General features: G+C 39.7%; 1 protein-coding gene across 3 annotated transcripts in view; it reads left to right on the top strand.

Annotated features, from left to right (window-relative positions):
- Positions 1–27,034, top strand: part of TMEM87B (transmembrane protein 87B) — a 1,440,625-nt gene that overhangs the window by 1,102,106 nt on the left and 311,485 nt on the right. The gene's annotated exons all lie outside the window — the stretch shown is intronic.

Genomic DNA, 27,034 nt, shown 5'->3' with positions numbered 1-27,034 from the left:
AGTTTTTAAGTTTTTATTCATTTTTTTTTTTGTGGAACAACGATTTTTCCCCCTTGGGGGAAAAAAGTTGTTCTAAGTGTTCAGGATTGTAAGCTTTCACTTACATGGGTTGATAAGTCAGTGTTCACTTTTTTAAGCGTTCGTTGATTTAATATAGACCCATAAATATGAGTATTGCTGAACTAATTCATGTGTGAGTACACAGTTTACACTTATTGCCTTTGTTTTATGTTCATTATGAATCTGTCTTAAGAATGTTCCACAACACTGAAATGTCCTTTTCTGGTTTTATCAGGTACAAACTAATATCATCTGCAAATAAAACCAACTTTTCTTGTTTACCATACCATTACATCCTTGAATTTCTGAGTCCCTTATTTTCTTTGCTAGTGGTTCTAAGTATGATGCAAATAATAAAGGGAAAAGAGGACACGCCTGCCTGGTTCCTCTGTTTATACAGCACATATCAGAGAGGGACCCCATCCTCACATACACACACTTTTCTGTCTCCGATCCCTCATATATCCTCCTAATCAACCATATAATTTTATCAGGAAATGCAAATGCTTCCACTGCCCTGCTCATAAAATCCCAGCTTACTCTGTCGAATACTTTCTCTGCATCAAGACAAACCAACAACAGTGATATTTTCTTAAATTCTGCTTCCTTGTGGATCACCGTTGTTCTGTTAATGTTGTCACCTGTTTGCCTCCCTTCCACAAAACCATATTGATCAATTTATATCCATTTTGGCATCACCGTTGCCTTTCTTTTAGCCATTATAAACATAAACACTCAATAGTCATGGTTTAGAATTGAAGTAGGCCTATATGACACTGGATCTTGATGGGTGTTTACCATCTTTAGGTATTACAGTCACCACAGCTTTCTTCCTTCTTTTAAAATATTGTTAAATTTCCAGATCTTTATCACTTTTTTTCCCTCATAGCTTCCAAACTTCCACAGAAATGCCATCTATTCCAGGAGACTTTCCTGTAGATTGGTAATACATCACCATTTTTATTTTATGTCCTCCTATCCTAACTGTTAATACTTGAGCCGCATCTACCACTAACCCTGGCATATTATTATTCATCCATAAACATTTTCTTTTGTAATTTTTCTTGATTTCCAAATTTCTCAGCTTTATACAGCTTTTTCATAAAACTTCCTTAATATTTCTTATACCTTTACAAGATCTCACATTATTTTCCTTGTTATAGGCTCCCTAAGCTTGGCAACAAACCTTTCTACGTTCTGTTGCCTGAGATGTTATGTTACAAGCTTTTGTGCTCTGGAGTTATCAAAAACACAGTTGCTTAACAGCAGTGTTTCTAAACTCATGCATATTCTCCAGGTAGTCCTTTAATTCCTTTTTACCACTCTGCAGTTGCGCCTCTTCTTGTTCTGTCAGATCTCCTATTCTGCAATACTTTAACCTTAATCAGTCTCTCTAAATAGTTCTTGTTGCTTCTTAACCATGTCTCTTTCTTTTATTTTTACCCTACTTTTAAACTCCACTTTCATTTTGTCCCACTCCCCAACTATATTTCCCAAAGAAATTATATTTTTCCTAATAACTCCCAAATAATTTCCACTACCCATCCCTTACATTCCTCTGTGTTTAACAGATAGGTGGGGATGTTCTAGTGTCCCACTTTTATTTTAGTTATTATTGGACAGCGATCTGAAATAGTTGTTGGATGCATAATAAAACTTTTAAATTAAATGCGCATATTCCTGTGAAATACAATTGCTGTCTTGACTAACCCAGTTTTTGTACCTTGGGGAATAATATGTAAATTCTCTCCAAGCTCCTACTACTGAATTTGCATCTTCCCTACCAAATATTTTTATAAATTTCTTCAAAACAGCTACCCTGTTTTGTTGCATTTTGCCTTCTAGGCCCCCCAGATTACATCTTCGCTGTTACAAATAAAAATAAAATTCCAGTCCCTGTTTATATGTAATATTCCCTGTTGAGAGCAAATCAGTTCTCAGATAATTCTCTTAAGCTCCATTCTAGCAGTTTCAGGTGGAATATAAATACATACTAGGATAATCCTCTGTTGCCAGTAGCCCCTTACTATGACAAATCCACCATTATCTTTTTTTCTTTTTCTGTCTTTATTGGAGCTCCTCTAGCATTTAATATAAGTACTCCTGTTTTCCTTTATCCCAGGTATTCCACTGAATTATCCTGAAATATTTTGTTTATCAAATTCACATGCTCAGTTCTTTCCAAATGTGTCTCCTGTAGCATAGCTATTTGGACACTGTATTTCTTAATATAGTTCACTATGTTTTCTTTTTTGTATATACCTGTGAGAGCATTCACGTGAGACCCTCTTTTTCATCCTGAACTTTTTATGATCTTTTTCTGCTTCTGCTTAGTCTTTTGAACATACCCATCACCCTCCCTGTAAAAGAATGCTTCCTCATACTGGTCTGTACTTTGGCCCTTCCAGTTTTGCATGCAAGTTTAACTTTTATTTTATTTTATTTTTATCTTTGTTAGAGTTTGTAGTGTGTACTGACAGAAAGTATTAGTATACAAACAACATTTGTGACATTTAGTCTAATTATTTGCAAGCCAAACAAGTTCCCTGATTGAACAAGAATTTGGTAATCTGTGTAGGTAGTCTAGAAACAAGGTGTGTGAGACTGTGTTGTCTGCCCTTTTTTTCCATCTCTCATTTCCTTAACGTTAAAAATAGGTGTTCTGTGTTTCTGTCTTTGTGATGTTCTATAATAGCAACTAAGCTGGGCAAAACAAAGCTTGTTACTGCATTAGCTGAAATAATTAACCGATTTACTTGAATTACATTTTGGGAGAAGTGGGGTTCATGGGTGTAGACTCATGGTGGATAGCGTGACGGCCTCTCTACCCCTGGCCAGTAATCAAGGACCCTCAATCCTCAACACTGATACCAGTGAGAGACAGCAACTAAAAACAGGAATGGATTTTTATTTATTTATTTTTATTTATTTTACATTTGTTGACCGGGCTAGTTTAACTGGATATATGTCCATTTTCAGTAGAGGCCCGGGGAGAAAAGCTCCAACACAGATAAAATAAACAGACAAAGTTTTTTTTTATGAGAAAAAGAAATATACCAGACATAGAGGCTATTTCTACAGATTTCATAGAGCTATTTACAAAAAGTAGTGCAAGATATTTACTTGTACCAGTAACTAAAAAAAAAGTATCCCATTTCTGGTTTAATGTTTTCCTATTGCACTACAGGACCTACGTTTAGTGGAGAGAGTAGAGTTAGTAAAGATATTAGTAGCAGTACTGATAGGTTAGTTAGGGTTACAACAAGGGCAAAGCCAGTGTGTATTAAGGACATTTTTGAGTTTGTTTGAAAAGTGATAAGGTAGGAAGGGAAGTAAGTTCACTAGGTAGATGGTTCCAGTTTTTCCCAGTTGTTAGAGAACAGTGAGTCCCCTGCCATGTTATTAGACTTGTTAATGTTAACTAGAAGTTTGTTGGATGAACATAAGGTATTAAGATTTTTATAAGGAGTTATGAGGTCTGAGTGTATTGGAGTGTTGTCATGCTGGTAAAGGATTTTATGGGCAATAGTAAGTTGGTTGAATTGAAGCTGATTTTGTAGTTCAAGCCATCCAAGTTGTTTTGAGGTTATGACAGTGGTGGGTTCTGAAGGGTTTGCCAGTAGCAAATCTGGCATTGTTGTTACAGGAGGTGGCTAATTTGAGGAGATTAAGTTTTGATAGGTTGGTGTATATTGGTGAGGCATAGAGAAGAGTAGAGATTAGAAGGGAGTGGGCAATGGTAGTTCTTGCTATTGGTGTAATGGTTTGACTCTATACAGGGAGCCCATTTTTCTGTTAACTGATTTTATAGTGTTGTTAATGTGGGTATCAAAGTGAAGGTTATCTATTGTGATCCCTAGGAGTTTTGTGGTAGAGTCAGGGGCTATAAGGGTGCTATTTTTAGAAATGATTGAGAAATCTATAGGTGTGGCCCTACGACTAGGAGTAAAGAGCAGGAGCTTTGTTTTTTTGGGGATTCAAAAGGAAACCGCATTTCAAGAACCATGTCCCAACTATGTTAAATACTTTCTGGGTTTGGGATTGCAGTTCAGAAGCAGATTTAGCTGTGCAGATTAAAGCAGAACCACCTGCATATTGTATGCAAGTTGCATTGGGAATAGCCAAGTAGAGATCATTAATGAAGATTGAAAATGAGAGGACCTGGAATGGAGTCCTGGGGGACACCCAATGTGACAGGCAGGTGGGATGATAGATTATTCTCCCAGAGCACTGCCTGTTGCTCAGGTGGGATGTGAACCATTTTATGGATAGAGAATCAAGGGAAAGTGATTTGAGAAGATAGATGAGCAATGTATGGTTTACCATATCAAAAGCCTTTGAAAGATCAATAAATAGAGCTGAAGAGAGTACATTGTTGTTGTGGTTTCTATTAATGGTGTCAGTAAAGGATAAGAGGGCAGTAGTGGTACTATGTAATGGCCTAAAGCCATGCTGGCTTTTAGATAGCATGTTATTGACAGTTAGGTGTCCTATTAACTGATGATGAATACATTTTTCCATTATTCTTGCTAAGGGGGATAGAAGAGCTATGGGCCGATAGTTAGAATATTCAGTTGAGTTGCCACCTTTATGTAGGGGGATAATGTGTGAGATTTTCCAGATGGCAGGGATGGATCCTTCCTTAATGGTTCTATTTATCAGGATTGATATTGGATAAGCTACAGCTTTAGCTGCTTTTTGCAGATATTCAGCTGGGATCTTGTCAGCAGAGGGGGTACAAGGCTTAGGTTTTGCTAGGAGTTTGAAAATGAAGTTAGTAGAGATGGGTTGTAGTTGGAAGATAGGTAGAGTGCTTGTCATGGGGGTAGGAATGCTGGAGGTATCAGCGGACAGCTGACTGGCTAGGGATTGGATGGCTTCTGTGAAGAAGGAGTTAGTCATTAGCAGTTTGGATGGGAGTCTCATGATTAGCTCCTAAAGGGGTTGGTGTACTGGAGTGTCCTGGGTGTAGGAGTCTATTGATACTCGCCCAGAATCTTTGGGGGTTATTTTGGTGTGTTTGCTGTATTTGACAGTAAACGTTTTTTTTATCTAGGAGTATGGATATTTTAGTTGTGTTTCTTATTTGTCTAAATATTTGTTGATCTGATGTGCTTTTAGTAGTACACCACCTAGTCCAGGCTTTATTTCGAAGTAGGATTTTGTGCTTGGTATCTTTGGTGAGCCATGGGGCAGGTTTTGACATAATTCTTATTTTACGTTTGGGTGCATGCAGGTCTAGGATAGTTAAAAATTTGGAGTTAAAGTATAGGACAGCATCTTCCAATGGGAGGGTTTTTAGACGGGTCCAATCGCAGGCACTGAGTTCACTCTGGAATAGTTCTTGGTTAAAATATTTGTTGGAACGTATAGTTCTACATGATGTTGGGTGTAAGATATTTGTTTTTTGCCTGATTATATAGGTCAAGGAGTGATCACTTACATCACTAGGGAAGATACCTAGTTTGTAGGTTTGGTGGTGATTATTAATAAGTATCCAATCTAAGATGCTCTCCTTTTGGTTTGGTTTGTTAATTCTAGTTGGGGAAGTGATAGTCTGAGAGAAACCATGAAGGTTGATATGAGTAGTGGGATGTTCAGTATTGATGCACATCCAGTCAATATTGACATCGCCTAGGATTATAGTTTCTTATGGGAAGGTTGCAGAGACCCAGCTAAGAATATTCTCTAAGGAGTTAATGTTATTTCTGGAAGGTAGATAGATACATAAGATATTTATGGATTTACTAGGATTAAGCTGAAACTTGGAAATAAGAACTTCTGCATTACTGTCCACAGGTGGGTTATATGGTGAGATGGTAACCTGTAGTCCATCTTTGTAAAGAATTGCTACTCCCCCTCCCTTTCTCCTAATACGGTCATGTCTCAATATGTTATATCCTGGTGGGATAATTTCATTGTCTTGAGTTTATGGTTTTAACCAAATCTCTGTCAAGCATAGAATGTCAAAAGAGTATATGTCTAAGGGAGAATGGAGATGGGGGAACTTTGTTATTGACACTTTGGATACTGAGATGTGCTGTTAGGAGTGAGTTGGGAAGTTTATTAGGGCTCAGTGTGGTAGAGGGATAGTTGGTAGCAGATCAGTAGGTAGGACATTGGCTGGGCTTGGGTTAGGATGGATGTCACCATTTTGTCAGGATCTTTTTTGTAGAATGTGCAATGTGTAATGTAGATTAGTTAGAAACTGAGCATTTATGGTTGAAGGATTATAGTATTTGATGTGGGACAGTCTGTGGAACTTTGCATGTAGGTAACTAGGTGTAGATATTATATTTATGTTATTGTGGGGGATAGTGAGGATTTGTGTGGCTGTTTGTATAGGTGGGTAGTGGAAATGAGAGTAATATGGGTGTTCGAAGGAGGTTAAGTGGTAGGCTGAGATTATAACAGATATAAGTGTGGTAGTGAGTAGTAGTTTAGTTAGTGTGGAGATAGTTGTGGTAGGCATCATGAATACAATTAGTTGAGGGTACTAGAGATAGGTAGAAAAGGCCTAAGTTAGAACAGACTAGGATAGAGGGGTAAGACTAGGAGATAAGACACTTAGTAGTGATAGCTATAATTGATTAAGTGGAGAAATAAGGGTGTAGTGTTAACTATCTAGGATGGTGGGACTACCCCATTCATTGGATGGAGAGGAGGGTGTGGCTGAGTGGTATAATTGTAGGATCACTGGGGGTGGATGGGAATTGGGGGTACGGTAGGGGAGCGGAATGAGCCAGCAGGGCCAATGGAGCAGGAAGTGACAAGAGAAGGAAGAAACTCATGAGAAACAATCAACAAAATACTGATTTTTAAAGGTAAGGGTATGTTTGGGTACATCTATATATGGGTAAGTATAGAGATAAAGAAAAGTAGTGGGAGAGATGCTAGGGTAAGAGGAATGCTACTAGTAGAGGTAAAGGCTAATGTGGGCAGTAGTATCAGCAAGATATGAGGAACAGAGTATAATGAGAATTTTCTACGAGCCACAGGGGTAGGTATATGATAGTTGGCCTGGGTAAGGGTGCCACCTATTGGTCAGAAATATTATATTGAGTACTTTACTATGGGTATAATCTGGTCGGAGAGTCAAGGAAGGAGAAAGAACAGTTAGGGAGTTTATAATAGCAGTTAGAGAGAGGTATACTGGTTGTAGGGTAAAGAGGGAGAAAGTCTGCTGGCTGTCCTGGCTGGGGAGTGTTCTTTACACCTCCATAAAATAATAGTAGCAAACTAAACTTTACTGCCAAGTGTAAGATGACACACACTTTTTCTTCCTTCCTTTATTGAAGGGTTCAGGAATAAAAGGCAAATAGATGATGCAGCAGGAAGGTTTGGAGAGGGTCCTTAGTCAACAGGCAGGATGATTCTACAATCTTAGTGCAGTCTAAGCAAGTTGGGTAGCAAATTACTTTTGGAAAAGAGAGAGAAAAAATAGTATTGGAGTAAAAAATAGCATAAGCAGGTCCTTTAAGCAGTTAAAATACACATAAAAGCATTCTCTCTGACTATGGTAATCACGTAGCAGCTTAAGGCTTGCTAGTTATTTGCTAGACACAGAGGTACATTTCTTGCTAACAGATCTTTACTTAATCTTTCTAGCCAAAACATAGCGACGTATACAGTTCAACTGTTAGATATATGGTAAAAAAGATATTTTACTAGTTCACATAAGATTGTATCATAAAGTAAATATCTCAAGACAGTTAAGCTTAGTATAGAAACTATTTAGCTAGTAGGTACCTATATAATAGAATGAAAACAACCACTTGCACATTTGGATTGACCAATAGGAACCATGTTTTCAAGATATTAGCATTAGTTCAGTAACCAGCCCTAATTACACAGCGGTAAAGTTGCGTATATTCCACCCTGGTTATCTGGGCAGTGAGAGCCACGATAACTGTCATAAGGCTCTTTTCCTGAGGTTATTCATAAACCTAATATAAACGAACACAGTCAATGGCATATACAGAACCCTACAAGAAGGTGGTGCTGATATCAAAAACTCACTGTAGACAAAATATTCGTACCAGTGTCCTTGTAAAATCCTCTCAAATTAATAATGATGCGATGATAAAAAATTGCAGCAGCAGTCAACAGACCAAAAGTATTTAATAAAAGAGTAGCGCTTTCACCCGTAGGCTTTCTCAACTCACAGTTACAACCACATGATGATACTTTATATATAAGGTATAAATGCATTCATTGGTCAACTAATAAAACAATCAAGACTAATTAAATAAAACATAATTAATTAAAGAATCAATTTAAAATGCAGTATATGTTCTAGTTATATGCATATATATATCTAGTAACTCTTTACATAAAAATCAAATACTTCATATGCATGTATGCATCTATATATATATATATATATAATAAAATATTAAACATATAAAGCTAAAAGCAGATAGAGCAATGAAACTTCCTAGTAGTAAAGTGTCATGTACTGAGATTTTACATTTTATTATTATGCACTTTCTTAATTCTTCTCTTTTTAAGAATTGGTTTTATTTGAATTTTATCATTCAATCCTGGTGGCTGGTGTGCCCTCAGGCGAATGATCCATCTCAGTTCACATTCCAGAATAAAATTATCAAAGTCCCCTCCCCTAACACTGGGGTGAATGTATTGTATAGCACGAAAAAGAAAACTATGTGTAGTACCTAGCATATCTTGGTGCTTGGCAAGTGCATTATGTTCTGAATGCTTGCTTATGTGGTAGACATGCTCCCTGACCCTCTCTCTGAGCTGTCTACTGGTCTTTCCTACATAGAATGATGTGCAAGCTGTGCATGTAGCCAAGTATACTAGCCCTTTACTCACACAATCTGTTCCTGTACTAAACTTAAACCTCCTATGTGTCACCGGATGCTCAAATACATTACTTGTTTCTATATAAATACACTGATTACATCTACCACAGGGAGTACTATTTTCCTGTAAGCCAGAGGTAATGGGGGTACATCCATTGCTGGATAATGAAGGATAACATAAAATCCTTTTAAGGTTAGGTTTATTACAAAAGGTGAACATCGGTATTTCACCTACTAAACTGCCTATTTCTTCCTCAAGAAGGAGTGTATCCCAGTGTTTTAATATACTTGCTTTCAGTATTTCAAAGTCCTTTGTGTAATAGGTTAGAAATCTCATGCCTATATCATTATTTCTTTCCATAATACTTTTGTTTACGTCAAATTCAGAAAAATAAGGCTGTGCCATCGTATCCCTCTGTTTATATACATTTTCAAAAATCAAGTTAAAGGCTGTCATGTCATAGCCTCTATCACTGAAGTTTTTCCTAAGCAGTTCTATTTCTCGTGTGAATCCTTCCAGGGATGGATTCAACCTAAATGCCCTTATGATTTGGCCCTTTACAACATTGTCAAAGACAAATCTCGGATGCATACTGCTCCTACGCAGGAGCGAATTTTTATAACAAGCTTTTCTATGTATTGAGGTATTTAATAGACCACTAGTTAACCTCTCTATGTTCACATCAAGGAATGAAATTCTATCATAGGAATAGACAAAAGTAAATTTCAAATATTCCGATAATTCATTGACTTGTATAAAAAAATTCTTCCAACAGATGTTCATCCCCCCGCCAGATGAAAAAGAGGTCGTCCTTCTGTAGAAGCCTACATGCTTCCTAAAATTATCTAATGTAAACATAGACTCCTCTTCCCATTGTGCCATAACCAGGTTGACGTAGCTATTGGCACAAGCTGTGCCCATAGCTACGCCTTCCTTCTGCATATAAAGATTATCCCCAAATAGGAAAAGGTTGGTAGTGAGTACTGTCTCCAGAAATAAAGTCAGGAGCTCAATTCATATTCATAAACCTATCCAACGAGCATTGCAGGACAAAATGCTCATTTACTTTTTTTAAATGGGAAAGGTAATGGTGAACAAATTCATTTGTTTCACTATTGCGAGGCTGTTTTCCAGATATAGACTTGAAATTCTTTAGTGAGCTCGAGAGCTCGAGATAGTAACAGTGCAATTAGAAAATGTACAATATCACTTTAACTGGAAGGTGCTGATGAACTAGCACTTTTAGTACACTGAGGTTACGAGCTAAATCATAGATGCTCTTTTAATTTCAACGAGAATATTGGTGTAGGTAGCCTTGTCTTGGTGTGCGTTGCATTCTTGTTTTTTAAACATTAATGTCAACATACACTCTTTTCAGGAGTAAACCAATAGGGAAGTCTTGCCATTAGGCAAAGCATGCCCAGGATTTATTTAGTCTGCCATGAGCTGCAGAAGTTACCACTCCCAGTCATTTAGAGCACCAAAGGTAACTAGCCTTTTATTTAAAATATGCGATGTTTAGCACTAGCATTTACTGAGTTTACACCCCTTTGGTACAACAGGGAGACCTTAGCTTCCCAGAGGGAGCATTAGCAGTTCAGTACACCCCAGGGAAAAAAAAAGGTGGAGGACAATAACCTCTACACTTGGGTGATACTGTACTAGGTCCTTACTGTATAAATAGGAGAGGCTAAGCTATAGTTTCGCGTTTGAAAATATGTAGGTATTCTATAATGAAAGTGAGGTTTTTAATTCTTATCTTATTCTCACTAATGGATGCTCGTAGAGCACTCGTTAGGGAACTGAGAGGAAGACTATATCCTCATCATGAGGACGATTGAATATTGCAATACGTTAGTTCCTCGTTTAAAATGTATATGTAAGTTCCTAAGACAAATAAAGTGAGGTTTCTAATTTTCAGTAGTTGAGGCACACTAAATGCTCACTAGGGAAAAGGAGGCAGACCATATCCTCTCCATGTGGGCAACGTAGTTGTAATTTCTACTGAGCCCAATGTATCCAGATAGACTGCTAGATCAACAGTATCTGTGGGATAGCTACTAACAGTTCCACCACTTAATGGCTGGACATTCACAAGTTACATGAAAGGACTAAAGACATTCAGAGTGAAAACGCAATGGTAATATACTTCTAGGTACATCAGCACAAGCGCTACTATCATACCCTTATTACTGAAAGTCTATCATACAGATTAAGCAGAAAATAACTCTTAATACAAAGGAGCTAGCATTAAATCCACATATCAGGCTAAATACAGGTAATACATAATGAGCTATGCATCTTCTTCTTTCGGCTTTTTCCCGGTTAGGGGTCACCACAGCGGATCATCTGTCCGCTCATGATTGGAAGTGGAGTTTTACGGTGTCGAGTTGCCAGCCCGGCACCCAACCTTCCACAGAAGGCACATACGCACACACTCACACCTAGGGTCAATTTAGAGTGTCCAGTCCACTTACTGCATGTCTTTGGGATGTGGGAGGAAACTGGAGCACCTGGAGGAAACCCACGCGACCACAGGGAGGACATGCAGACTCCGCACAGAAGGCACCCCAGCCGAGAATCGAACCGGAGAACCTCTTGCTGTGAGGCGGCAATGCTAGCCGCTGCACCACTGTGGCGTATTTCAGGCTAATTCCAGTTAAACAAAGATAACGTACAAGTTGGTAACTTACAGCAGCCAAGACGCTAGGGGCCAGGATAGCACAGCAGCTTGGAGCGCATCCAGAAGAATAAAGATGGTGCCATGCGGAGTTACTGATACTTGTAGGCTTAGAGGGGAGTAGTGGGTGGAATAGAGGAGGAGAGGTGTTATGGGAGCAGGTGTAACAGGGAGGGGCTAGAGCTATTGCTGTTCAACAGGTCATAGGATAGTTAGAAAGGAAAAGTAAGCTGGGAAGAGCTATACAGATCCAGAAGAGAGGTGCATAGACACTGAAACCTGAGGGGAACAGTACAGAGGATGTATGTAGCTTAGTGAGGAAGGGAAATAGCGAGAAATATAGATAAGGAAACAGAGACAAGAGAAGGAAGACACTCAAGAGAAACAATCAACAAAATGCTGATTTTTAAAGGTAAGGCTATGTTTGGGTATGTCTGTATATGGGTAAGTATAGAGATAAAGGAAAGTAGTGGGAAGGATGCTAGTGTAAGAGGAATGCTACTAGTAGAGGTAAAGGCTAATGTGGGCAGTAGTATCAGCAAGATAGAACAGAGTATAATGAGAATTTTCTACGAGCCACAGGGGTAGGTATATGATGGTTGGCCTGGGTAAGGATGCCACCTAGTGGTCAGAAATATTATATCAAGAGTAGTCTGGTCGGAGAGTCAAGGAAGGAGAAAGAACAGTTAGGGAGCTTATAATAGCAGTTAGTTAGGTATACTGATTGTAGGGTAAAGAGGGAGAAAGTTTGCTGGCTGTCCTGGCTGGGGAGCGTTCTTTATACCTTCATAAAGTAATAGTAGCAAACTAAACTTTACTGCCAGGTGTAAGATGACACATACTTTCTTTCTTCCTTTATTGAAGGGTTCAGGAATAAAAGGCAAACAGATGATGCAGCAGGAAGGTTTGGAGAGGGTCCTTAGTCGACAGGCAGGATGATTCTACAATCTTAGTGCATTCTAAGCAAGTTGGGTAGCAAATTAAGCAGCCAGGACGCTAGGGCCAGGATAGCACAGCAACTTGGAGCGAGTCCAGAAGAATAAAGATGGCGCCACACGGGGTTACTGATACTTGTAGGCTTTTTACACAGTATGTTCAGATACAACTCTCTGCATTAAGTGCAATTTCCCCAAGAAGATACGGAAGATGCTGCAGACCTGGGACTGGACTCTCTGTCTCTCTACATCCCAAACAGGACTCACTTTGAAGCACTGTATCCCAGTTCCAAGTAGCTGACACACCCACACATTGGCATTTGACTTTCACACATACACACTCCTGGGAAAGGCTGGCATAGATTTACTAGCTGTGCCCCCATCTGCCCAGTCTGTAAGGTAACCGTGCTACCATCAGTCAACCACTTTAAGGCTCTTACAAGGGTATCCAATTATACTGAGTAAAATCAATACTAATATAAATAGTAGAGTGTAACCAAAGCAGCAAGGCTTTTCAGAGTGGCCAAGGCATCACTAAAATAAGCATTGTCCTCATGGGTTTTGGTTCTAGCTGGAAGGACAGTTTCCCAAAGGGAAGTATAATGCATTTCTTTGTGTTGAGTGTTAATCCATGGTTTTGGCACCAGTTATTTGTTTGTGTTAGACCCTCTTGTAGGATGTTGCTGTTGTGGGGGGAATCTATAATAGCTCCCAATTTACAGTCATCTGCAATCTTGCCAAGCCAGAGGCCTTTGACATTAGTCTTTATTTCCTAGAAGTAGCTGCCAAACAGGAGCCGGCCCAACATGGAGCCCTAGAGTACTCTGCTGTTGACTGGTCTCCTGGTGGAGGTGGTTTCACTATTTCTGACTTCTTAGACCCTATCTGTGAGCCATTAAGCAATTCAGCAAGTAATGTAGGGATTTATGCCTAGTTCTGAGAGTTACAATACGGGAGTTGGCCAGTTCAAGGTAGGCAGTATGCACAGTTATCCCCTCATCCATAGCCTTGATGACCCTCTAAAAGAAGTCTACCAGGTTGAGTAGGCAAGACCTTCTCTTAAAGCCAAACTGGTATTGGTCCAGTGCCTGTAGGTTGCCATTGTTCTTGTTTATAATTTCCATGATAATTCATTCCACAGCATTGCATATCATACTCATCAGACTGATGGGTCTGTAGATTTCCTTCCATATCACTGTTGCAGTATTTTTTACAATTGGAATCTCTTGCCAAGGGCAACCCAACATCCGGCCAATATACCAAAGCCTTAGGTTGTAATGGGAACACTGTACATCACATGTATGCTACTTGCACAGGGTGTAGGGCAGAAAGGTGGTGAAATCTGAACATACCATCCTCAGAACTTCTATGCCACGAGTCCAAATGCTATCTTCAGTCAGAATGCCCATTCATCTGTTGGTTACCAAGCAGTTTTCAGATAAGTTCCCCATTGTTTTTTTTTTTTATTTTCCTGTCTTAGTTTTGCCTTGTTCTGGTTGTTGGTTTCATGTCATCCAGAAAGGGGAAATGCTATTGCGAGAAAGAAATTCCTCATAAAGATAGTCACAAGCTGTGTTTGTTCTGTTTAGGCACTTCCCAAGGCCATACAGCTTGTGAAATTTGTCAAGCTTTCATCCTTAAGATGTTGTGTAGTTGGCTTTCTCTCCTTGCAGTTTTCCTAGAGAACCAACAACTTAAATTTTTGTCTAAAGACAGTATGGAAGGAGCTTCCTGGCCCGACGGTCAACCATCTGCAAATAAAAAGACCAAGAAAGCTTGGTCAGATTATTTGGCTGTACCGCCTCCACCGGGCATCTATTTTGAGGCTGGCGAAAGCCCAGAGGATCATCTGGTTTCCTTTTTGGATTCCTCTGCCATGACCACTTCGGAGGCCGGCTTGGATCTGACTCCACGCATGTCCATGGAGGCCTTGCGAACATCTGCTTTGGATGTACAGGGGGAATCACAGCTGATAATTACCGAAGGGCCTAGGGGGTGCTCCTTGGATATTAATGAGGGAAGAGGGTCTGACTACTGTTACAGAATATCATCAGGGGTCAGAGCCTCCTAAATTGTTTAAGGCTGATGTCCCACTTAAAATGAAGCAGAAGACTAAACACATTTCGCCTGCTCCAAAAGATCCTCAGACTGAATGGGAAAACTTCACTCAAGGTCTGTTCAATGCCCTTATGACAGGAGTTTCTGTTCCTACTTGTCCCTGGTCTTTTACCCCTCTTAAGATGCCTAGAGAGGAGGAGGAGTCTGATGAGGATGCTGATTCTCATGACAAGTCACTTACTTATTCCTCTGATTCCTTCTCCATTAGACTATAGTTGGAGGAAGAGTCTATCAGTCCTGACTCTTTTTGTGATTCTATTTCCAGGAGGATATCATTTTTCAAATGGGACTGTGCTCAGGTGTCTGATTTTCAGAAGAGGTACTGTAAGCTTTTGCAGATGGAGTCTCCTAGGCCCTCTGCTGCTCCTCCTGTTCTTGCTGCCTTGTTGGATGTTTTTTCCACTGCTTCTCAGGCTCCTGATTCTCAGTGCCCTACTCCCAAGAAACCTGTTAAGTGCAAGTTTCTTTATAAGTGTCCCTCTGCAGACTCTTCTGTGGTGTCAGTGGCTTCTGATAAGCCCTCTAAATTGTTGCCTTCCACTAAGTTGCTTCTCTGTGATAAGGACAGCAGAACCATGGAGAGGCTAGGTAAAAAGGTGTTTGCAGTTAAAAGCATTCTGTAGAGTCTCTTTGCTCCTTTATCTGTTTAAATACTTTAATTTTGTGGTTTCTGTAGTGTTTACTGTCTGTAGGCTAATAGCTTTAGTATTGTCCCCACCCTCCCTCTCTGTTCGTGTCTTCTTGTTATACTTGGTGACTTTGCAGTTGGCCCGCCCCTACTGTAAATCTGATCTGGGACACTCCTCCCAGTCTGGTATCATTAGCTCATTCTACCTAATACAGAGAGAACATCTGAGAAGGCCTTCTGTTTCTCCTTTTTCCTTTCAAAAAAAAAAAAAAAAATTGCCTGAATCTCCTTGTGTTCTGGCTGTGCTTCTCAAACATTTTGGAAATATAGAGTATATTTTAGAGCATTTATTATAACTGTAATTTCCTTAATATTGCTATAACTCAAGTGCTCTAGGTTGCACTGCATCTGAATTGCTTGTGTGTTTTAGCTGCTTTTCTGTATATATAGACTTCTCTGTATATGTAGACTAGCTACTTATTCTGCTGTATTACTGCCTCTTAAATCGTTTTTCAGTTGTGCACTTGCCTTGCTTCTTTTAAAAAGGTTTAAATTGCTAATTTTGTAGAGTTTTAATTGCATTTACTGTTTAGGACTACACACTCGTGTGTTAGCTTTTTCTGTGTTTATTTACTGTATTATTGCATTGTTTAGCCTGTTTCAACAAAAAAAAATACTATCTTGTTTGCTCGTTTCCCACCTTTCCTAGCAAGTCCATATCCCAGGCTTTGCTTGTCTCAGGACTTTATTTTCTGTGTTCAGAGCTATCCAGACCTTGCTGTGGTAGAGGGAAGTCCTACTGCTTACCAGTGGGAGTGGTGAGCATTGTACTGCCTATCTAATGCTAAAGGAGTGGTTTCCAGCTCTGAAATTGTAATTTTATTATCCTTTTTGGGCTGATTTCAATCCCTTTCAACTTTCTGGCTTAAAAATGTGTGTGTTCGCATATTTTTCGCATTGTGCAGCACTGCAAGGCTACAGTTAAACTATTCCAGGTGCCAGAAAGTCTTCTCTTCAAATATTCCCTTAGAACTGGCTGGTTTCTCAGTAGTAGCACTAAAATATGAACCCTTGTGACTAGCACTTGCTCTAGAACCTGCTGGAAAGCACTAGGAAGCCTGAAACTGATACAAGCACTCAACTGTCCTTGTCAATAAGGATAAATTAATTGTAGGCACTTAACAGCCTATAATTGCAAAGTACATTGCAAAGGTAAGGGAAAATAGCTCTTAAACTTTACAAAAAAGCACCTGAACAGGCATGTCCAAGTGTCAGCTTCCAGTGATTTCTCCTGTCCACATGGAGAATCTAGGCATACTCGGGCAATGCGGTAACTGACTCATGTACACAGACAATCCTCTCCTCCTACCACCCAACACTACAACCTGCGAGAGATGCACTTACATAGCCAAACTGGAAGCAAAGCTCTCTCCGGCCAAGATTGTGGTAGACAGCCAAGAGGAGAAGGTTAACACCTGCACTACACCTGTAGCAACTCACAGCCCTTCAAAACCCACACATAGCAACACTAAACCCACATATGCGGAGGCCCTTAACATTAACCTGCCCAAGCAACAAGGACCTCCGAAGCTGAAACGCAAACAAACACCAGTCACAACCAGAGAGACACATAGCTCACAACACCAGTGTGCCACCCAACAACAGCCCCTAAGGCAAGACAATGTACCCAACAGTTTAGTCATAGGTGACTGTATAGTCAAGCACTCTGATGTCCCACTCACCAGGCTGAACAAGGAGAAAATTACAGTCAGCTGCCTGTCGGGTGCCAGGATCCGCCACATAACACATGCACTCAAGTCACTCCACAACAAGTACAAATACGACTCTGTCATTGTCCATGCTGGAGTGAATGACTTGAGACGTACCTCCCTGGACTACATAAAAAGAGACATGGAAGAGCTCTTGGATCATGTGGCCCAGGCAGGTATGACCCTAGCCCTGAGTAGCATCCTGCCTTCACCCAGAATAATACCACAGTATAAGGACAAAATGATTGACTTCAACAATTGGCTAAGCTTCTGGTGTCATTCAAAGGGGATCCTGTATTTGTCTGCCTGGGAAGACATGATCGACAAATCATGATGCTTTGCCAGAGATGGTCTGCACCTGTCACCCCTGGGATTCAGGTTACTGGCTGAAGTTCTTGCCACCCCTGTAGTGCCTTTTTTAGGCAAGGTTCAAAGGATAAAAACCACCACCATAACAGATACATGCATTCAAAATCTGAAGGTAATGCTACTCAATGCTAGAAGTCTTAACCTCAAAATGCACTCTCTCGAGGCACTCCTAAAAATGGAGAACATCGATATCTGTGCAGTAACTGAGACCTGGTTCAAGGCTCCAGAGAGCACCCCTGCAATACCAGGCTACAACTCTTGCCACACTTTTCGGCCACAAAACCAAGACCGAAACACTAAAGGTGGAGGAGTGTCCATATTCACCAAGGATATTCACACCTCCAGGCTAGTTAGCATCTGAAATTATCCAGGTGCAATTAACACTAGGTAAGACTGAAATCCAAATTGTAGCTTGCTACAGATCCCCCACCATGCCCCAAGATTCTCACTGCACCTTTCTAAACATACTGGAAAATATTAAGATACATCCAAACACCCTAAAACTGGGTGATTTCAACTACCCTGCCATTAACTGGGAAAACTACTCGGGTACCAACTCCTTTTCCCAACGATTCTTGGAATTCATAAATTCCAACGCCCTGGATCAACGAATCCATTGTCCCACCAGGGGCTCCAATATCCTAGACCTGGTCATTACCAACATGGAAGATAGATGCTCCACACCAGTGGTCACCCCCTCATTGGTCAGGTCTGACCATAAGCAAATCACTCTTGACATCCACATCCCACCCCCACCCCCCAATAAGGAAACCTCCTTAAAAAAAATTCTCCAAAGCCAACTTCATGCTACTGAAGTCAGAAGTGACAAACTTCACAACACCCATGCAGACGGGATCTGAAAGTCCGACTGCAGAATCCTACACTAAGGCACTGTACGAGCACATCCACTCGTGCATGAATCGTGCCATCCCAAATAGAACCAAGACGCTCTTCTCCAAAAAAAGGAAGCCAATCTGGTGGTCCCCTGCTATAAACAAACTATACAACAGAAGGAAGAAACTGTTGTTGCAGAAAAGAGGAAAATCCCAGGATGCAAAAAACTCCCTCACCAGCCTCAGTAAGAAGCTAAGATCCCTCAGAAAATCCTCAAAAGCTAGTTACGAAAATAAAATTGCCAAAGATTCCAAAGACAACCACAAGGCATTCTATAGTTATGTCAAGAATCTAAATGGCAATGCTGAAATCTGCTCTGAGCTACAACAGAATGAAATTAAATATACTGATCCCAAGGATATTGCCAATATCCTGGCAGATTGATTTAGTGCCAACTTCACCCCCCTCTCACCCCCTAAAGGGCCCATCTCAATACCAAAAGATTGCCAAATTCTGGTAATCACGGCCATACAGTTAGACACCGCACTCTGCAAAGCTATGAATATAGCATCCATGGGACCAGATGACATCTCAGGCTGTGTACTACATGAACTACAAAATTAACTGACACCCCACCTAAGTGTCATGTTTAATCATAGCCTCACCTCAGGCTTCGTGCCCACTGAGTGGCTACAGTTATCCCACTCCACAAGGGGGGATCCACCTTGGATACCGGGAACTACCATCCAGTGATGTGGTATGTCAACAAGCAAGGCAGATCACGGTCTTATCTCCTGTGCAGATTAGCAGTTGAGGTTTGGGATCTGGCTATCCAGTATCAGATAACCCTTCAGGCAGTTTACATTCCCTCAGATCAAAACATAGTGGTAGATTCTTTGTGCAGGCCCATAACATAGTCCCATGAGTGGATGCTTCAGAGGGATGTGTTTCTGGACATTGTCCATGAGTGGGGTACTCGTCAAGTAGATCTGTTTGCCTTCCCACAGATAACTTCCTTTATTTTGTGCCAGAGTCCCAAGCCCTCTTACCTGGTAGGTGGGTGCCGTGCATTTTCTTGGAAGGGATGTGTTTTTATGCCTTCCCTCTCCTTCCTCTCATTCAGAAGGTCCTGTTCAAGATAAAACAGGATGCTCCCAAAATCCTATTGGTGACTCCCTTTTGGCCCAGACAGCATTGGTTCCCTCTTCTGCATTTTGCCAAATGCCATCATCACAAGTTACCTCACAGGATGGACCTACTCACACAAGACTAGGGATCTGTCATTCATCCTCACCTGTCCACTCTTCATTTGACATTGTGGGTGATGGGGTTTTGATCCCCTTCAGACACCTTTTTTCTGAGGACGTGCTTTGGATCCTACAGGAGACCAGGAAAGCCAATACTAGGACATCTTATACAAATGGAAGAGGTTTTCTCTTCGGTGTCTGTCTCAAAACCTGGATCCACTTAGTGTGGATATTTCTTTGGTTCTTTCTTATTTGTGTGAATTATTCAATGCTGGGTTGGCATACTCTTCTAAGATCCACCTTTCAGCTCTCTCTGCTTGTCTGCCTTTGATTGCCTATTTAGTCTCTAGATTTGAGGCCAAACAGTTTCTTAAAGACATCCTTCACATTAGACCTCCCAGGAAGCCTATCCTTCCTTCCTGGGACCTTAATTTTGTTTTAAAAACTTGACTCGGGCTCCTTTTGAAGCTGTTGCTTCAGCTAACTTACAGCATTGTTCTTGGAAGACTGTTCTTCTTTTAGCTCTTACGTCTGCCAGACAGGTCTTTGTGTTGCAAGCCCTTATGGCTGTTCCTCCTTTTTTAGTTTTCAATAAGGACAGGATTGTGAAACCTCCACCACTTCATACTAATCCTTTTTTATGCCCAAGGTGGTTAATGAGTGGTCTCTTACTCAGTCTATTCATTTGCCCTTTTTTTTTTCTTTTTTTTCCTTCTCCACAGTCTGCTAGTGAGAAGGATTTGCACACATTAGATTTGCATAGATAACTCAGATATTATTTGGGTAAGACTAAACCTTTTCGTAAATCTGAATATCCTCTTGGATATCTAAAGCCATTTCTTTTTGCTCTTCTTTTCTTCTGTTAAGGCTCATTCTACTAGGGCTATGGCTTTTTCTAGTGCTTTTTTCAAGGATTTTGATACTAATTCTATGCTCGAGGTAGCTGTCTAGACTTCTGTGCATACCCTTACCAAGCAGGACCAGTTTCCATGGTTTGTAGAGGGCTGTGGCCCTTCCTCCTTCCATTCTTCTTCCTGAGCTATTGCACTCTCCCTGTTGTAAAGATACTGCAACAGTGGTATTGAAACACATAGTTCAGTTGTGTAAAATCTTACCATAACAATAGATGTCCTTCTCTTCACTGTTGCAGTATTCGCTTCCTCCCTTCTTCCCCCTGGTCCTTTTTCCTTTTGGATGTGCTTGTTACCTACTAGTATCCTTGGACTGTTCCTACTGGGGCTTTTCGGTTCTGAGGATGGTAAATTCAGATGTCACCTTTATGCCCTACTCCATATGTGGGGAGCGTACGTGTGATGCACAGTGTATTCATTACAGCCTAAAGGCTTCGTTACAGTGGCTGGATGTTGGGCTGCCCTTGTCAGGTTATCACAATTGTAAAGAATATTGCAACAGTGAAGCGAAGGACAGCCACTGTTATGGTAAGATTTTACACAACTGTACTTTTCCAGGGTCATTTGATGGTTCACTCTTATGAAAAGTAATGACCATTGTGGCCCTCGATTCACCTGGTATGTAACCTGTTTTGAGGCTACAGTGGGAAGAGTGTCTGAAGTGGCCCCGCAAGGTCTTGTTTTAGGCTGTTTAGGTGGGAACCAAGGCTATTTTTGGGGCCCATTGAAGCAGTATTTTTGTCTTTAGCGAGTGCCTCCAGGACCTGCTCTCTGTTGATAGTTGAGGGGGATATATGCTAAAAGGGATTTCACAGAGAGTGGGGTAGAAGTTGCAGCTAAATTTATCAGCCAATAGATTTGTTATTTCACCCTGGTCAGTGGAGATTGTGCATTTACCAAAAGTTCTGCACATTCCTGAGTATTACCTTTAAGGTTGCTAACATGGCAGAAGACCACCTTGTGATTTTCCTTAGCCTTGGCAGTCTGTCCTGACCTTGTAATTGGCCATGTTGGACTTTTAGACCGCTTAGTTTCTTATTTAGTTGAATCAGAGAGCTCTTCTCTTTGTGAGAGTTGCTCTTTCTGATTTTGGCCACAAGTTTTTTTTCTTTTGTTATATCCCCTCTTAAGGTAAGGATTCCACCAGTAAGGTTTGTTTTTGGTTTAGATATGGGCTTACTTCTGTTAGGTACAACAGCCTCAATAAAGCCATTTATGTGTTTGTACAGGGTTTCTGTAAATTCTGCTTGGGTAGCTGTGTTCTTGTTTTTTTTTTTTTTTTTTTTTTTTTTTTTTTGTGGGAGCTGTGAATTTTGACAAATTGTCTCTTAATAGGATACCATTTGCTTTAGAGTAGTTCCTAACCATTGCAAGTTTAGTTTGGTTCCATCTGATTTTTATTTGGAAGGGGAGAGCTTTGTGTTCCACCCTCATCAATGGGGACATGACACGGGGGGTGCAATGCTTTCCCATGTTGGTGAGTGCTATGGTCCAGTATGTTTGATCCTCTCGTTGGAGTGCACACTATTTGGTCCAGGATGTTTTTGTTGATAACATCCTTGAAATGTTATGCATGTGAGTTAGCGGCAATGTATGTTTCCCAATCTTTAGAGTTAAAAGTTTCCAGTGAGTGGTGTATTTGTTTGGATGGTGAATGCCTCTAATGGGACTAGGTAAGAGCTGTGAAGCTTCATGCTTATTGAGGGCAGTCTGTAGCTGGCTAGGACATGGTAACAAACCTTGTCTATGGAGAATTGGGCATTGATTAACTTCAGGACATCATCCTGTTTTACCAGAGCAGAGTCGTATTTGTTAATAATGTAGATTGACACCTCCGCCTTTAGCTCTTGTCTGTGCTGCTATTGGTCTAAATGTGTGGAAGGCACTATAACCTTCCAGCGCCTGAGTACTTTCTTCAGCTTTAAACCAAGCCTCTGTGACCGCACAGGTGTCTACATCCTCACAGTGAGGAGAGCTTGTAGGGTGTGGAGCTTTGAGCAGTAACACCTTAAGGTTACCCTGAGTTTTTTTTTTTTTTTGTTATGTTGGTAGTTTTGTTATTTTACATTGCTTTAAAGGCTCTTAGGGGTGGATAACTTTATAGCCAATATCTGAAAGCACAGGGGGGACAGTTGGAGACCATCCCTTGGCAAAGCAATGTGGTCTGTTAACCATGTGCTCCCATGCTGATACTGGATTCCCCTGTAGAGACACCAGAAACTTAGCCAGTTATTAAAGTCTGTCATTTTCTGTTCGTACTGTGGCATCATTCTTGGTGAAGGTAGAATGCTGCTCAGTGCAAAGCACGTTCCTGTATTTGACACACATTCAGAGAGATCCATAATGTCTCTTTTCATATAGTTCAGTGAGGTACATCTCAAGCCATTTACACCCACACGGACTATGTTAGAATTATATTGGTATCTGTGTGTCATAAAAAAGTCCCCTATGACAAGAGTACTAGGTAAAGTGCCTGATTGCCTTATGTGTTTTGTTCTTGGGGGAATCATTGGTTGTAGGCTTATGTGAGGTGTTAGGTGTTACTTGTGTGCTGTAGTGGTTGCTGAGGCTAGATGTTGTTGTTTGAGAGCTTAGGAGGTCTTTGAGGTATGGAAAGGTTTCTTTTGCCTACTGCAAAATAAGTGCTCATTCCTAATCTTATTCTTTTTATCCTTGTATGTCCTCATGGGGGCAGACATCCTGAGTCTTCTCAAAGTCAAATCTGTCCCATAATGTACTGTGAGAGCTCAGATTGTGAGACTGTACTTCCATTCACGTAGAATGGAACACCTGAAAAAAACACTAAGTTTGAGAGTCTGCAAATCATGTGTCATTGACTGGTGTGCACTGAGTTTTAAAAATGTTGTTCCTACTGATGTACTTACACATTCTCTGAAAGAAGCTTGAGATACTCTCAACAAATTACTGAGATAAAAAAGACCTACAAAGAACAGTTTTTTAAGTTTCTGTTCCTGGCCAAGTTATTCCTCCCATTTCCCCTCCTTCATTGAGATAGTCTTACATTTCCAGCTTGGCTAGATTCAACTAATTAGTCAACTTTGCATGGCAGTAGACATCAAACAAATCACAGCCTGGTATACCACTAAAACTGTTCCCGCATTTGGTTCTTCACTTCTGAATAGCATTTTTTAGGAATTATTTCTAAAAAAAAACCATCAATCCAGAGTTTAGGCCAATCTATCCATTTCTTAAAATGTGTGTAGTAAAATATATGTCGTCGCCATGTTAGACGAGGGGGAATGCTCTCTTTTTCTGTTTGTGATGCTTTTTGTCCTGCAGATTTACTATGCTTTTTGTAAAAAAAAAAAAAGCGTAGTAAATCTGCCGATTTAACAAGCTCTGATAGTCTCTTTCTTTTTTGGAAACAGAATACTGAAGTTTGTACAGTGTTTTCTGGACCACCAGACAATCAGATTGATTTTTGGATAGTCCAGAAAAAAATCGGATAGGTGACAACACCAACAATACTACTAATTTAGTAAGTTCATAAAATAAAACTGCATGAATTCACATTCATTTTCTGAAGAATCTTTAATTGCAGTGAATGTCATTATTTGTTAATAAAAATCCAGCACATTTTTCAAAAAGCATTATGGATTGTAGTATGTCGTGACTTAGGGACACTTCTAAGGTACGCTGATAAACGATCCAACACTACTGCTCATCTGTTCTTCGTTGCAACTACACCAAATCATTCAAGCATGTATGTACTTCATGACACACATGTATTGACACAGTACCAGCAGCTGTAACAATGATATCGTACTCCAGACAGTGCACTCAAACAATGTACTGACAAACACAGGGCAATACCCATGTATCAGTCAAACAATGATGAAATCACTAGGGACCACACTGAGCACAATTTTACTGTTAAATCTCTCCATTTGACAGTGCATAGAATTCACACCACATTTACTAAGGCACATCTCCACTACCAACAGCCACTCACACCCATACAACATACCAGTCAGCTTTGAGGCTTGTCCCACTTCTCTGCAAAACACTGCTGTAATAGCTTTGGCAAATGAAAACGATTGAAGGATGTCTGCTCTTAACTCCCATCCCTACCTATTGGAGCCAGTCCACTGCACTTACACACGTGTCCCCATCAACAGGGCAGCAAGCAGGTGTCAGTACAGATTTAATCCATAGTTCATTTACACACACACACACACACACACACACACACACACCAAAACAATGATACATGGTTTATGTGGGCAAATCTATTTGTTCATTGCCTTATGACAACTGCTTCCCATCACCTTGTCAGCACTTATTACACAGCTGCAAATCTTGCTGTCCATTACACTTTGACTAGCAGACACACACGCACACACACAAAACATGTTGATTCCAAATAAATCAAAAGAACAATAAACTAGTAAAAAACACAAAAACAAAGTAACTGAAGTACCTTCCAACAGGACAGTTTATTGTTAGCGCTTTCGTTTAGACAAATTTCCAAACTTCTTCAGACATCCTATCCAACATGCAATAGTATTTATAGGGACAATTAACCTTGATTGCCCAGCAAATTAAAAAATTACTTCAATAAATCCTTATAGTTGTATATACTAAAAGTTGTTCACCTCAAAACACAGAATGACATCATAGTCAAGAAATAAGAATGCTAGTACAAACTTTTAAGACCATATAAATGTCTAAAAACATGACAAATAAAAAAATATATATATCACAATAAAGTATAAATATGTATATGTAAAAATAAAATTATTTAATGATAATAATAAAATCAGTCAGATAAAGTGTATTTATATTTACCTGTTCAGTCCTTTAAGTTTCAAAATACACATAATTGAAGCATATTCATTGAGCCCAGGAAAAATATGGGCAAAAGTACGAATTTGCCATAGTAATTCATTTTCCTCAAGCTTAAGCTGCCAATGTCCCCCTCTAAAACTATGTTTTTCTTGATGTAAAATGGTGAAAAGAAACCTATGAGTGGGGTAGTCCAAACATGGGGTAGTCCAACGTATGCCTGGCAAGTGCATTAAGTGAATTACCTTTATTAATGTGATATAGGTGTTCGTATATTCTTTGTCTTAACTGATTTTCTTGACTTCACTTACCAGTTTGCACTGTCACTATTAATTTTTGGATGTTTCCATATCTAAAGACATAGTTCACAGTAGATATAAAACTATAATTTTTAGGAAACCCACATATTCGAACACATTCCTATATTTCTCTAGCAGCCATCCCTTCCATCAAAAGAAAGCAGTGATGAAGGGACAGTTGGTCAGGGCTGCTAGGATGGTATCCTTAGAACATGATTTCTTAACAGAATGTAGTCTTCTCAGAGATATGTTTATTAGCAGAGGATATCCCAGGGGACTATTCGATCAAATTTGGAGGGAAGTAACTAGTAAAAGACAGAATGGCCATTTTCGGCCTATATTGAATAAGGGGTATAACCTGCCAGAAGTTTTACTTGACCATATGGATACCACAGTTACTACTATACAAAGCAATAATGTGGTTTATACTGGTCCTACATTCATAACTACATATCTATAAATGCTAAATTTGTGTCAAATATACTATATAAAAATTGGTCTTTGATTTTAGAAGAGACACACATAAATGGAAAGCTTGATCAGCCTTTGCATATATCACATAGACGAGGGCTAAACTTAAAGAACCTTGTAGAACTACAAAACAAGGCAATTAAAATTAAGGGGATGTTAAAATGTGGGCACTGCAATCACTGTCAGTATATTAAAACTGGTCATAAATTTAATATAAGAGGTCAAACATATCAAGTGAATATGAAATACAATTACGAATCCAAGGCAATAGTCTATGTAGCACTGTGTCAACAGTGCCAATCATTTTATATTGGGCAAACAGAGAGAACCTTAAGACAAAGACTATACGAACACCTATATCACATTAATAAAGGTAATTCGCTTAATGCACTTTCCAGGCATACTTTGGACTACTCCACTCATAGGTTTCTTTTCACCATTTTACATCAAGAAAAACAGTTTTAGAGGGGGACATTGGCAGCTTAAGCTTGAGGAAAATGAATTACTATGGCATATTCGTACTTTTGCCCATATTTTTCCTGGGCTCAATGAATATGCTTCTATTATGTGTATTTTGAAACTTAAAGCACTGAATAGATAAGATATAAATACACTTTATCTGACTGATTTTATTATTATCATTAAATAATTAATTTTGTTTTTATATATACATATTTATACTTTATTGTGATATATATATATATATATTTTTTTTTTATTATTTGTCATGTTTTTAGACATTTATATGGTCTTTAAAAGTTTGTACTAGCATTCTTATTTCTTGACTATGATGTCATTCTGTGTTTTGAGGTGAACAACTTTTAGTATATACAACTTTAAGGATTTATTCAAGTAATTTTTTAATTTGCTGGGCAATCAAGGTTAATTGTTGTCCCTATAAATACTATTGCATGTTGGCTAGGATGTCTGAAGAAATTTGGAAATTTGTCTAAACGAAAGCTCTAACAATAAACTGTCCTGTTGGAAGGTACTTCAGCTACTTCATTTTTGTGTTTTTACACCACATGTTGATGAACAATGGGGCTTTGACTCCCTCTCCCCAAAACAGTTCTGTAATGGC

The sequence above is a fragment of the Protopterus annectens genome, chromosome 1.part1, assembly GCF_019279795.1.
Source record: "Protopterus annectens isolate FY-2018-M chromosome 1.part1, PAN1.0, whole genome shotgun sequence".
Taxonomy (NCBI): Eukaryota; Metazoa; Chordata; order Ceratodontiformes; family Protopteridae; genus Protopterus; species Protopterus annectens.
This window is presented reverse-complemented; position numbering and strand designations above follow the sequence as displayed.